This window comes from Notamacropus eugenii, chromosome X, assembly GCF_028372415.1.
Source record: "Notamacropus eugenii isolate mMacEug1 chromosome X, mMacEug1.pri_v2, whole genome shotgun sequence".
NCBI lineage: Eukaryota > Metazoa > Chordata > Mammalia > Diprotodontia > Macropodidae > Notamacropus > Notamacropus eugenii.
This window is the reverse complement of record NC_092879.1, coordinates 7122477-7136536: the sequence shown is the minus strand read 5'-3', so window position 1 is coordinate 7136536 and position 14060 is coordinate 7122477. Positions and strand designations below refer to the sequence as shown.

The 14060-nt window shown below is 38.8% G+C and overlaps 1 long non-coding RNA gene across 1 annotated transcript; it reads left to right on the top strand.

Annotated features, from left to right (window-relative positions):
- Window positions 1-7575: 7575 nt before the first annotated feature.
- LOC140515942 (uncharacterized) lies at window positions 7576-11505 on the top strand. Its single transcript, XR_011971198.1, has 2 exons — window positions 7576-8157; window positions 9931-11505. It is a non-coding gene; the product is annotated as an uncharacterized lncRNA (long non-coding RNA).
- Window positions 11506-14060: the final 2555 nt, after the last annotated feature.

The window sequence follows — 14060 nt, the reverse complement described above, 5'->3', positions numbered from 1 at the left end:
CTCCAGGGCTTACTAGTCATGAGACCCCAGGTGGGTCTCTGAGGTTTTCTCTTCTGGGAAATGAGACACGTAACCACAACAGGAGTTTCCACTGAAGGGTGTGATTGTGAGGGTCCTGTAATATCAGGTATGGAAAGAATAGTTTGCCAGCCTTGGGGTCCCATCAATGCCAGCTGTTACTGTTACGATCATCTTCAGTCTTTCTGGCTCCAACCCTGTCTATTCATCTACAGACTCATTTCTCTTGTCTGGTTGCCTAGGAGACGCTACCAGGGTCCCCAGTTCAGCCTCCTTCTCCTCCTATGTCCTGGATGAGGCAGGGGGAGTGGTGCTGGTGATGCTGGTTGAAGGATAGATGAGGCACTGAAGTGGAGGCTGCTGCAGGATGCATACTTTCCATGGTGGGGGCACAGAGAGAAGCCAGGATCAGGAGAAAGAGGATGGATGGGTGAGGCAGGTGCCCATCTGCCCCAGGTATTGTGAAGCTGGTGAGTGAGAAGTCGAGGGACTGGAGTCTGGGATCCGTGAATCCACCTCCTCTCTCTGCCCTTTCCCCTTCCCTCCTCTTTTCCTCTTCTTCCCGTCTGCTTTCTCTTTCCCTTCCCTCCTCCTCTCCCCATTCTTCCTCTTTGTCTTCTCTCCTCCCCCTCTGTCCTTTCTCTTATTTCCTCTCTACCTTTCCTCTTCCTCCTCTCTCCTCCTTCCTCCCTTCTTTCTCTGTCCCCTCTCTCCTCTCCCTTTTCCCCTGCTCCTCCACCTTCTCCTTCTCACTTCTCCCTCCTCTTTCTTTTACTACCTCCCCCTCATCTGCCCCTTTCTGTTCCTCTCCTCTGCTTAGACCCCTTGCTTTCCTCTCCTATTCTCAGTGATCTTCCCTGAACGATTCTCTTCTACCCTCTCCCTCTCCCTTCCTTAGTTTTTCCCCTTCTCCATTTTTTCTTATCTCCACTGTTTTCCTCCTTCCTTCTTCCTTTCTCTTGCTCCTTACCTCCCCTCTTCCAACTCTCTACTCCTTCTCTGTCCCCTTCCTCTTCTCCCGTTTCCCCATCCTCCACTCTCTCTCTTTTACTTGCCCTCCCTTTCTCTTATCTCCTCACCCCTCCTTCTTTCTCTAAACATCTCTTACCTCCTCCCCTACTTTTCTTCCTCCTTCCCTCCCTCTCTCTTCCTCCCATTACCCCTGCTCATGCCCCTACTCCTTTTACTTCCTCCCGACTCCTTCTCCCTTTTATCTCCTCCTCCTCCGTTCTGCTTTCCCTCATCCTTTCTCACTCCTTTTCTCTCCTGCCCTCTTCTCTGCCCTCCTTCCTGCTCTCCTCTCTTTCTATCTCCCCTTCTCTTCCCATTCTTTCCTTTACCTCCTCCCCCACCTTCTCTTTATTTTACCTCAGACCCCCTCCACTTCCTCGTCGTTCCTGCTCCCCACCTCTCCTTGTTCCTCTCCTAACTCCTTTTTCTCTTGCTTTCTCCCCCTCCTTCTTTCTCTTATTTCCTCCCTCCTCCTTTCTCTCGGGTACTCCTCCTCCCCCTCTTTCTCGTTTCTTCTCCTTCCTCCTTCTCTTCTTCCTTCTTTTTCTCTTTTCTTCTCTCCCAGTCTTCTAATTTTAGCTCAGCCTCCTTCATCCTCCCCGTCCTCATCTCCAGGCTCCTCCCCTTCCTCCTCTTCTCCCTTCTTCATATTTCTCCCATGTTTTCTTTTCCCTAGCTCTTCTTTATTTTGTCTTCTCCCCCTCCTTTCCCTTATCTCCTCTCCTCCACCTTCTCCCTACTCTTTTTCCTTTTTCTCTTTATTTGTGCTCCCTCCTCCCCTCCCTCTCTGTCTTACCTCATCCTCCAGCCCTCTTCCCACCTTCCTCCCCCTTCTCTCTCCCCTCCTTTCTCTTATCTACTCTCTTCCTCCCGTCCCCTGCATCCTAGAATTTCTAGTTTCATCAAGGCTGCCTTCCACATGAAGCCTTTCCTTGTCTTGGGGCAGCCGATGAAATAGGTTGGAATTAGGGTCAAGTTGTTGGAAGTAGGGTTATATTGGACCTGGAGTCAGAAGATTCCAGTTCAAATATGATCTCAGACACATTTGTGTGACTTTAGGCAATTTGCTTCACCTCTGTCTGCCTCAGTTTCCTTATTTGTAAAATAAGGATAGTAATACCTCCCTCAAAGGATGGTTGTGAGGATCAAATGAGATAATGATTATAAAGCACTTAGTCCAGTTCCTGGGACACTGTAGTCACTTAATAAATGTTAGCTATCATTTGCAAAAGTAGTGGCATTTTTATGTGATGAACTGTTTTGAATGCTTTCCCAATATTGAGCCATCCTTGTATCTCTGGTATAAGCCCAACTTGTCATAATGAATGACTTCTTAAGTGATTGGCTGTAGTGTGCTTGACAGGATTTTATTTATTTGTTTGTTTGTTTATGTGTTTATTTATTTATTGAATCAATTTTCATGAATAATATTGACATTTGGTTTTTCTGTGTCATCATTCCACGGTTTAGGTATTAGGAGTCTATTTGTCTCATAGAAGGATTCTTGTATGGTGCTTTCTTTCTCAGTGTTGGAGAATAATTTATGTAGTACTGATTCTTCTTTAAAACATTTGGTACAATTATTTTGTCAAACCAGAAGAACCTGGAGGTCTCCCCCCACCCCGGTAATTCCTTTAAAGGAAGTTCTATTCTTTTTTCTTAGATAGTGTTTTTAATATCTCTATTTGGTCTCTGTCAGCTTGGCATTTTTAGTGTTCCTCTTTTTCTATTCTCACTTTTATTTTTGTTGTTGTTGTTGTTGTTGTTGTTTTTTGGTTTTAGCGTATAGCTGTGACTGATTATTCTTTAATTTTTTCTGAATTGTTGTGCTCTTTGGCTATTTTGTTTCTTTGATTTTCTGCCTTTTCAACCAGTTTGGTGAATCAGTTCATAAGTTTTGATTAAGCGCCTATTTTGCACCAGGCACTGGGCTAAGTGCTGAGAATGTGAAGAAAAATAAAAGAAAAAGAGTTCCTTGCCTCAAGGAGTTTACAATGTATTGGAAGATAATAATATGGAAAAGGAAAGTGAAAACCTGGGTTTAGGGGTTAAGAGGGCTAGGGAAATCAGTACCCAGTACACAGTCCAAAGAATGCAAAGTGATGAGAAATAAAGAGATGGCTGCTCTGGGAGAGTCTTTAAATGGAGGAGTTCCTTGCTAATTATAATTTCTGTAGAGATTTCTCTTTTTTTTCAGTTTGTTTCCAATTAATTCACCTCCTTAATTTATGGTATCTCTTCTTATGTGCTTCTTTTAAGGTTTCATATTTACTTTCTAATTTTGCAGATTTACATTCAGTTCATTAATCTTCTCTTTTTCTATGTTTTTAGGGATATGATTTCCCCCCTGGCTAAACAGAGAGAGACATTGAAATGTCCTGTCACCATTATGTTACTCTTTGTGTGTTCTTATGGCTCTGTTCATTTTTCCTTTGTTAATCTGGATGTTGAAACTTGGAGTATGTAACTTAAATATTGGTGTTTGTTTATTGTCTATAGTTCCTTTCAGCATATTTTATTTTCTTTGTTTATCTGTTTTTATTTTTCTATTTTTTTTTACTTTGATAGTGTGATTGCTATACTGCCATTTTGGATTCACTTAATACACAGTTAAAAAAAATTCTAGGCTCTCATTTTTATTTGATGTATCTCTCTTTTTTGTGGATATGTTCTGTTTGTTACATCACCACCATTTCCTATGTATCCTTTCCACATATTCTCCCAGGGGGCTATCCCACATGACAAATACTATTTTTTGGAGAAGAAAAAAGGGGGGGAGAAGAATAACTGATGAAGATATTGAAAAAGTTTGAAAACATGTTGGAGTAGGTCCGCTGTGTCTTCTCATCTCCCGTTTTCTGAGTCCTCTTTGACATTATAATTTTGTCACATTTACGTTTTGTGTATGTGTGTGTGTGTGGGGGGGGGGAAGAGGTTGGTGTGTCATTGTGCTTTCCATTTACATTGTTGTAGTTACAGTGCAGATTGTTTTCTTGGCTCTGCTACCTTTCCATGCTTCTCTATATGCATCACACACTTCATTTCTTACAACACAGGAAATCTCCCATTACATTCCCCTATAACAATGTATTTAGCCAGAAAACCTGCTGCTACCAACGCTTTGGAATACGTGAGCTTTTTTTTTTTCTTCTTCTCATTGATGCCTGCTTTGTGTATGAGTCCAGCGATGGAGTCTTTCATTCCAAGGTTGTAGACATTTTAATCACTTAATTTGCATGAGTCCAAATTACTTCTCAAAATGCAAAGTTCCACCAACAGTGTATTAGTGTGCCTCTTTTCCCATAACTCCTCCAACACAGACCATTGCCATTTTTAGGGGGTCAATTTGTAGGGTGAAACCTCAAGTTTCTTTTGATTTGAGTTTCTCTTACTATTAGTGATTTGGAATTTTATTGTGAATACTTTGCAGTTCTTATTTTTAAACTGTTGGCTTCTGATCTTAGGTCATTTACCTATTGGTGAATAAATATTAGTCTTATTTATATTTATTAATTTCCTATACATCTTGGTTATCAAATTCTTTTTCAGAAATTTGACACAATTTTTTCCCTTTATTTGACCACTTCTTTTCTTATCCTATATTAATTACTATTTTCTGTGCAGAAGCTTTTCATTTTCAAGTAATCATAGTTATCTATCAAAATCTTTTTTATTCTCCTCTGTTTCTTGTTTGGTTATTAATACTTCCCCTGCTCATTGCTGGGAGAGGTATATGATCTATTTCTCTTGTAATTCCTTTTATAATATGATCTTTAATATTAAGGTCGGGTATCCATTTAGAATGAATTCTGCAGTGTGTTCTAAGGTATTGCTCTAAGACTAATTTCTTCCACATTGCTTTCCAGTTTTCCCCAAAATTCTAATGGAATGGGGATTTTTTTCCCTGGATGAATTATGTTTTCCAGTTTATCAAACATTGGACTGAGTTCTGTTCTTTCTGATTCTTCCTTGTTTAGTCTGTTCCAATGAATTGTGTGTGTGTGTATGTATAATATATATATATTTTATATATATATATTTTTATATATATATTACATATATATATTTTAAAACAAGTACCAAAAGATTTTTGAAGACTGCTCCTTTATGATATAATTTGAAGTCTGCAAGTGATATTCCTTCTTTGTTCTAATTTTTTCAATAATTTACCAAGATACTTGAGGTATTTTTTTTTCAAATGAATTTTGTTATTATTTTCTCAAGTTTCATAAAGTATCCACTTGGTAATTCAATTGGTCTAGTATTAAAAATGTAAATAAATTTGGATGATGTCACATTTTTGATGAGATAGTTTTATCTCCTCTTTACCTATATTTATTCATTTAATTGCTTTCTCTTATTGCTATTTCTAGCATTTCCAGAAGTATATAAACTACTTGGGGGAGTAGACATCCTCACTTTACTCCCATATTTGTTTGAAATGGTTCTAGTATATTCTCCTTGCATATGATGCTTGTTTCTGATTTTCCATAGATACATTTTAAAGATATTAAAAGGTGTCTCTATGGCAACACTTTGTAGAGGTTTTAGCATAAAAGAATGTTTTACTTTCTCAGAAACTTTTTCTACAAGTTTGGACATGATCATGTGTTTTTGGGTGTTTTGCCTTTTATTAGGATTTATTTTGTTTTGCTAATGTTGAACTAACCTTGTATTTCTGTTATAAATACTATTTTGTCATAATGAGCTATTTCTTAAATAAATTTCTGCAATCTGTTTAATATAATTTTGTCTGAAATTTTTGAATCAGTGGTGGTTAATTATATTGGTGTATAGTCTTCTTTCTGTGTTTTATCTCTCTTTAATTTAGGTATTAGGACAATTGTTGTCTCATGAAACAACTCTGATAAGATGCTTTCTTTCTCCTTTTTTGAGAATAGTTTGTCAAACATGTGTATCTACTTTTCTTTTAATTTTGATCGAATTCTCCTGTGAATCTTATCAGGGTCTGGAGTTTTATTTGTTGGCAGTGATTTGGCTCTTCTTGTTGCTCCAATTGTTTTGTGATAGGCCTCTGACATAAGAGAGTCCCTCCTGGGAGGATATGTGATTCTCCTGTCAACTCTTGCTTTTCATAACTGCCCTTACAGTGTCCTACTCCCCCACTGTAACTGCAACTGTCAAGGAGTTAAGTCCTTGTCTGAGGACACCATTTATATCTAAGGAGAGGCCCATGGGACAACCAGAGATGTCAGAAAAATGACCTCTTAATAAATTCTTGTGCTGAGAATAACATGTAAATCAAGAAGAGTCAGTTCAATGGCAAGATTATTGTAAATGATAGGGATGAGAGGGAATGGGAGAGAGAAAATAGGGACCAACATGCAACTCAAGCATGAACTCTGACAGAGTCCATGACTTACATATGGACAGTGCTGCATTCAGAAATATAGATACATGGGGCCAATCAGCAGAAAGGGAGTACTCCAGCATGGAGAGGTGCTCCTACTGGAGGGCAGTGGGTGCTTCAGCAGGAAGGGATGCTCCCATTGAAGGGGAAGGGGTGCTCCAAAGTACTCTTCTGAGAGTGAGGTTCTTACACTATGATTTTGGATGTCTTCTCTGTTGCTGCCTGAATTGTGCATCAGGGGTCAGGGCAAAGTACTATTTTGGAAGATTTCTTATCAGGGAGAATTATAATTTGGAGGGCTTCTGTGTCAGGGAGAAAAATGATTTGTTGGTAGCAAGAATATTATTTATGGCCCACAGCTATAGCAACTTTGAAAAATATTACTGAGAATATTTTTAATCTTTTAACAATGGTTTCCATGCACTTAAGGAGAGACTGTCGTGGTGGTCTGAAGACCATTTGGCTTAATTTTATAACCACGAATGACACCTACAATGACAAAAGCTGTTGTGCAATGCTTGTTGATAAGTAGGACTTACAGAGGCAGTGGTGCATAGGGAAGCAAAGAAGAGGGTCTCACTCTAATTTATTCTCATGTAATGCCCTGTCCAAAGACGTAGAAGGGCCTATGATTCAAGTTGGTTTGTTGGTTGGTTGTTGTCCTTCGTCTTCTAAGAGGACCAAAATGACATCACCATGATAAAGTGAAATTTCAGTGTGTCTAACAGTGGCGGATCAGACTTGGAATGTTCTTGGAACTTGGAATGTTCTACCACATATTGGGCACAGATTATCTGTGTGAATATTTGGAGTGGATATCCTCAGTTTTTGCATCTTGTATTTACTTTGTGCTGTGTCAATTCTGCTTTGCTCAAAGAGCACAACACCCTTTCTGATTAAAGTTACCTGCAAACATAATAAAGAGAAAGCAGTTTGGGCCCAAATTCTCCAGTTCCTGGGGAGGTTCTCCTCCAGTTCTCCTAGGAAAATAGTTTATTCAGTTGGCCTGGGAATATGGAATGAATTGTAGTTCACCAATCTCCCTGGCACTGTTCTTTTGTTTTTGTGCGTTCATGAATCATATGAGAGATATGTATCCACATGGGACAAGAGGAGTTAAGGAGGGTGCATATCCCCCACTGGTCTGCACATAGATAGTCTAGGAGAAATGATGTGAATTTTCTCAGAAAGATTCCACATTTGTCCCAATAATTCTTTGTTCTTTGTTTTCCACCTGCAGGCTTTCCTTTATATGGTCACTGAACAAGATCCTTGTCAGAACTGGAATTTGCTAATGTTTGACAGAGAATTCCCCCCTACCTTGCTAATATTGAGGGGGTCCCTTCCTAACATAGCAGAGAAGATGTATTTTAAGCTTAAAATCTTGGATTGATCTGAAGCCCAGAAGAATGAGGGGCAATCACTTCATGTGTGTTCTGGCACAGCAGTTTATCCCATGAAATAGAACTGAAACCCAATTACCGCCATTCAAGCTATTTTGGTTTCATGACAATGGAGAGTTCATTGAAAATCAAAGGTAAGGTCAAGGAATTAGGACTTGCTGAGGATGTCCAGAGTACCCCTAAGATGTCAGGAAACATAAAGTTGCATTGCAGGTCTTGCTCTGCATCCTTCAAAGTGCAAGGAAGCAATTCCGCATCATATAAGGAGTCCTAACCTCGGCTAACCACACAGTTGAGGATCTTCTAAATGAAAAATGATTTAACCGCTCCTTTGACAGCCATAAGGCTTGAGAGGTATGTATTGAAAAGTCAGCAAATTTATATCAGTAGCAAAGAGAGAGCCCCTCTTGACTCCAAGTATGGTAATGTGTGATTGGGTTTTCTTTGCATAGTGGCATTTCTAGAGTTAACAGATACACTGCAATGTGACACTATTTCCAGTATTAAACACTGTTTGAAGATAGCTCTTTATTTTCTCTTTGAAGTTATTCAAGTATTTGTTTCAACTTTAACTTTCATAAAATTTTGAAATTTTCTGCTCCTCCCTCCCCCACCTCAAGACGGCAAGCCATTTGATATTTTCTCTACAAATAACTTCATAAGCAATAGTATGCTTCAATCTGCATTCCACCTCCATAAATCTTTTGCTTGATGAAGAAGGCATTTTTCGTCAGGAGACTGTGAGTTCTCTTAGATCCTTGCATTGGTAAGAAAAAGGAAACCTATGATAGTTAATCGTCACACAATGTTGCTGTTACTGTGTACAGGGTTCTGATTCTGCTCATGTCACTCAGCATCATGTCACTTGGTGCAATTAGATTTCTCTTCCCCACTGCCATATAATTTTGGTGGTTTCTAAGTGTGAGGCAACTGGATAGAGAACAATTGCCATGTGAGAGGATCCAAACATGTGCATTCAAGGCCGTGTCATTTTTCTCCAGTAAGTGTTACTATTTGCACTATGTCCTTCTGTGTCCCACGGGTTGTCAAACATCTTGTTGAGATGATGACTCCAGCTTCCTCCTCCAAGTCAGTCTCAAGTTTTGACTTGTCCTAAGAGCTGTATCATTTAGTGAGAGCAGGAGCTCATGTAAGGTCAGGTTCTGCTTTTTGAACCAATATGGGCTGTGGCTCAAGAGACCAGTTTTTTCTTCCCATGAAGCAATGCCCCACTGATCAGTTGTACTTTTCCTGCAGACTTTCCAGGAAGGTTCTCAAGTAGGGAATGGGGCCTGATTTCCCAATGGAGGGTACCTCCCAGAAGAAAATAAGCATCAGGTGGAAAAGAGTTTCAGAATTTTGTGTACCTGCTAGCATCGAGTCTGTTTGGATGGTGATGACCAAGAGATAGACTAAGTACATTGGCACAAATCTTTTAGAAGCAGAATGTTGATTGCAATTCTCCCTTTCATTCTTTTCTCTCATGTTTCTGTGTGTGCCTTGAGTGAACAGGTACTCCTTGATTTCTCCTTGGGTTCCAAAAAGCAACCTTTTCCTTGTTATGGGAGGAGAACATCTCCAATTTCTCCATGGGAAACCCAATGGCTCCCCTTGAATTTCTTGGTGGGGACAAAGCCTATATGGCCATGTTATTGTAATGCAGCAAATCTCAGGTATTCGACTGAGCTTCTAATCTGGATGTGAAGGTGTCTGAGAGCAGACTACTTTGAGGGAGGATTAGGACATGGGGACTGGTCATTAACTCTAGGATATCCACACTACAGAAGGACTCATGTGTGCTTCGAGTACCCAACTGAATTTCTTCAGTGCTAAGATGTGGAAAATGGAGAGTAATCACTACCTCAGTGGATGGAAGAATATGGATTTGGGAAGGGTTTTGGATTGAATCAGCCGGGATTTCTTAGGAGTTTGATTGCCTGCCAGAGGCCTTGATTCAGTATACAACTTTTTCAACTTCAGGATATGCTTATCTGGGAGGACAGATATTGGTATTTTCAGTTGGGCCCTCTAAGAAGGATATGGGTAGAAATGATAAGAAATGCATATCCTCTGGAAGATAAGCCATTGACCCTGATAATCCTTTGTTCCTTTCTTTTCCACCTACAGGCTTTCTGCAATACTGTACCAGTCCTACATCTTTGTCAAACTTCGAATTGACTAACGGTTGACATAGGATGCCCCCCACCTTGTTAATGAATGGGGGCCCTTCATAAGATCGTACAGAAGATGTATTTTGAGCTCTAAATTGTGGGTCACTGTGATGTCCAAAGATAAGAGGAAAGAGGGATCATCACCTGCTGCATGTTCTGGCAAAGTAACTTCTCCCATACAATGGCACTGGGCCTCTTGAGAAGGAAATGGGCAGAAATGAGACCAATATTCTGAAATACATTTCCTCAGGATGATACCCCATTAGTCCCCACAATTGTTTGTTCCTTTTTTTCCCACCAGCATGCTTTCCTTCATACTATCAGTGGCCAACAACCATGTCTAAATTCATGTTGACTATGGGTTGTCAGGGGATGCCCCCCCCCCTTTCTAATATATGGGGGCCCTTTACTAAAGTTGCCAAGCAGATATATTTTGAGCTCTAAATCACGGATAACTCTGGTGCCCAAAGCGTGTGAAGCTCAGGGGAGTGAGGGGCCAACACCTGCTGCATGTTCTGTCACACAATCCATCCCATGGAATGGTATTGAAGTCCAATTTCTTCCATTCAAGCTGTTTTACTTCTACGGCCATGGAGAAGTTCATTGGAACATTCATAACCCAAAAGCCAGTGCAAGGAAGTGGCCTTGTGCCCGCGGTGTCTAGAGTCTTCCTGTGACGTCAGGAAACACAAATCTGCATTGTCCCTCTTGCTCTGCTCCTTAACAGTGCTTGGAAGCAATTTGGTGTAATCTGGGGAGTTCTAACTTCGGTCAACCTCTCACTGGAGGATCGTCTAGATGAAAAGAGATTTAATTGCTCCTTTGATATCATAAGTCATGAAGTATGAATCGACAAGGCAGCATGTTTGTATCTGTGGCAAAGAGAGAGCCCTACTGGCCTCCAAATATCGTCATGTGTGATTGAATTTTCTTCGACCAGTGGCCTTTCTACATTCCACAGATAGTCTGCAATCTGATACCATTTCCAGTACTAAATTTTGTGTTGAAGACAGCTCTTTATTTCCTCATTTAAAAGTATCCATATTTCATCTTCCATATAATTTTGAATTGCATATAATTTTGAATTCTAAATTGTCTGCTCCTTTCTTCCTGCTCCCCACCCCAAGAGTATGAGCCATGTGGCATAGTCTCTTCATATATTTTCATGTGAAACATATTACACATCAGTCCTGCTACCAAGAAGTATTAGAAGCAGTGGAAGGAATCCCAAGAAAGAAACAAAACAGATAACCAGTAGTGTGCTTCAGTGTGCATTACATCTCCATTGATCTAGTTTTAAGTAATTTATTTGTTTTCTGTATTCAACAATCACTTCCATAAGTCTTAAATTTTCCCTCCCTTCACCCTCCTTCCCCGAATCGGCATGCAAATCTTATATGGATTCTACATATACTTTCTTATTAAACATATTTTTGCATTACTCATGTTGCATAGAAGAATTAAAATGAATGGGAGAAACCATGAGAGAAACCAAAACAAAATATAACATAAGATAAAATAGTTTGCTTCATTCTGCAGTCTGATTCCATGGTTCTTTCTTTTTTAAGCATTTTTTTCCTCTTTATTTTTTGTTTTTTGTTCTCCCCACAACATGACTAATATGTAAATATATTTTGTGTAGTTTTGAATGCATAATGGATGTTAAATTTCTTGCTTTCTCTTTTTTCACACCTTTACCCTTTTTAGTTTTTTTGTTGTTTTATTTGTTTTCAGTTTTCTACAATCACTGTCATATATCTTAAATTTTCTCCCCCTCACTTCCTTTCCTTCTCCCTCCCTCCTCCCTTCCTCCCCAAGACAGTGTGCATTCTTATTAAACACATTTTCACCTTAGTCATGTTACACAGAAGAAATAAAATGAATGGGAGAAACCACAAAACAAAGCAAAACAGAACACAAGAGAAAATGGTCTGCTTCATTCTGCGATTCAGTTCCATAGTTTTTTCTCTGAATGTGGAAGGCATTTTGTCTCAAGAATCCATTGAGAATTTTTTAGATCCTTGCATTGCTGTGAAGGACTAAGTCTACCAGAAAAATTCCTCACACACTGTGGTTGTTACGGTATACAAAGCTCCTCTGGTTCTGCTCCTTTCACTCATCATCAGTTGAAGTAAGTCCTTCCAGGCCTCTCTGAAGTCTTCCTGTTCATCATTTCTTATAGCATTTCTTATAGTATTTCATTACATTCATGTGTCACAGCTTCTTCAACCATTCCCCAATTGATGGACAGTCCCTTGATTTACAGTTCTTGGTCACCACAAAGAGAGCTGCTATAAATGTTTTTGTACATGTGGGGCCTTTTCCCATTTTTATGATTTCTTTAGGATACAGTCCTAGAAAGGATATTGCTGGGTCAAAGGTATACACATTTTTGTAGCACTTTGGGCATAGTTGCAGATTGCTATCCAGAATGGTTGCATCAGCTCAAAGCTCCACCAACAATGAATTAGTGTTCCAACTCTTCCACGTCTTCTCCAGCATTTATCCTCTTTTAGCCAATGTGATAGATGTGATGTGGTACCTCAGAGTTGTTTTGATTTGCATCTCTCTAATCAATCGTGATTTAGAGGAGTTTTTCACATGACTATAGATATCTTTAATTTGTTCCTCTGAAAATTCCCTGTTCATATCCTTTTGTAGTATTGTAAATTTGACTCAGTTCTGTATACATTTTAAAAATGAAGCCTTTATCACAGACACTAGCTACAAAAATTCTTTCTCAGTTTTCTGCTTCCATCCTCATCTTGGTTACTTTGGGTTTGTTTGTGCAAAAACTTTTCAGTTTAACATAAACAAAATTATCTATTTTGCATTTTATATCATTCTGTATCTTTTGTTTGGTCATAAATTTCTCCATTCTCCATAAATCTGGCAAATACATTAATCTTTGATCCCCTAATTTGCTTATTACCTAGATTATGTACCCTTTATACCTTTATACCTAGATAATGTATCCATTTGGACTTTATTCTTGTGTACGGTGTCAGACATCGGTCTATGCCCAGTTTCCATCATACTGTTATCCAGTTTTCCCAGAAATTTTTGTCACACAATGAGTTCTTATCCCAGTAGCTGAAGTCTTTGGGTTTATAAAACAGTAGAATGCAATATTCATTGACTCCTGTGTCCTGAGTATCTATGTTATTTCCCTGATCTACCCTCTATTTCTTAGCCAGTGCTAAGTGGATTGCTGCTTCGTAATACAATTTCAGATCTGGTATGGCTAGGCCACCTTCTCTAGCATTCTTTTCATTAATTCCCTTGATATTCTGGACCTTTTCTTTTTCCAAATGCATTTTGATAATATTTTTTTCTAGCTCGAGAAAATAATTTTCTAGTAGTTTGATTGGTATGACACTGAATAAGTAAATTAATTTATGTAGAACTGTCATTTTATTATATTAACTCGGGCTACCCACAAGTAACTGGTGTTTTTTCCAGTTACTTAGGTCCAATTTTATTTATGCAGAAAGTGTTTTGCATATGTGTTCATATAGTCGCTGAGTTTGTTGGCAGGTAGACTTCCAGATATTTTATAGTGTCTACTATAGATTTAAATGGGATTTCACTTTCTGTCTCTTCCTGTTGGACTTTGTTAGAAAGATATAGAAATATAGATGATTTATGTGGGTTTATTTTGTAACTTGTAACTTTGCCAATGTTGTTTATTATTGCAAGTAGTTTTATACTTGATTTTCTAGGATTCTCCAAGTATATCATCATATCATCTGCAAAGAGTGATAACTTATTTTCTTCTTTGCCCATTCTAATTCCTTCAATTTCTTTTTCTTCTCTTATTGCTAAAGCTAACATTTATAATGCCATATTAAATAACATTCGTGATAATAATGGAAATTCATCTAGTTTATCCCCATTGCATATAATGCTGGCTGATGGTTTTAGGTAGATACTGCTGCTTATCCTGTCCAGTGTTTTCAATAAAAATGGGTGTTGTATTTTTTCAAAAGCTTTTCTGTATTTATTGAGATGATCATATAGTTTTTTCAGTTTTTTCTTTATATGATTAATAATGTGGATAGTTTTCCTAATATTGAACCATGCTGA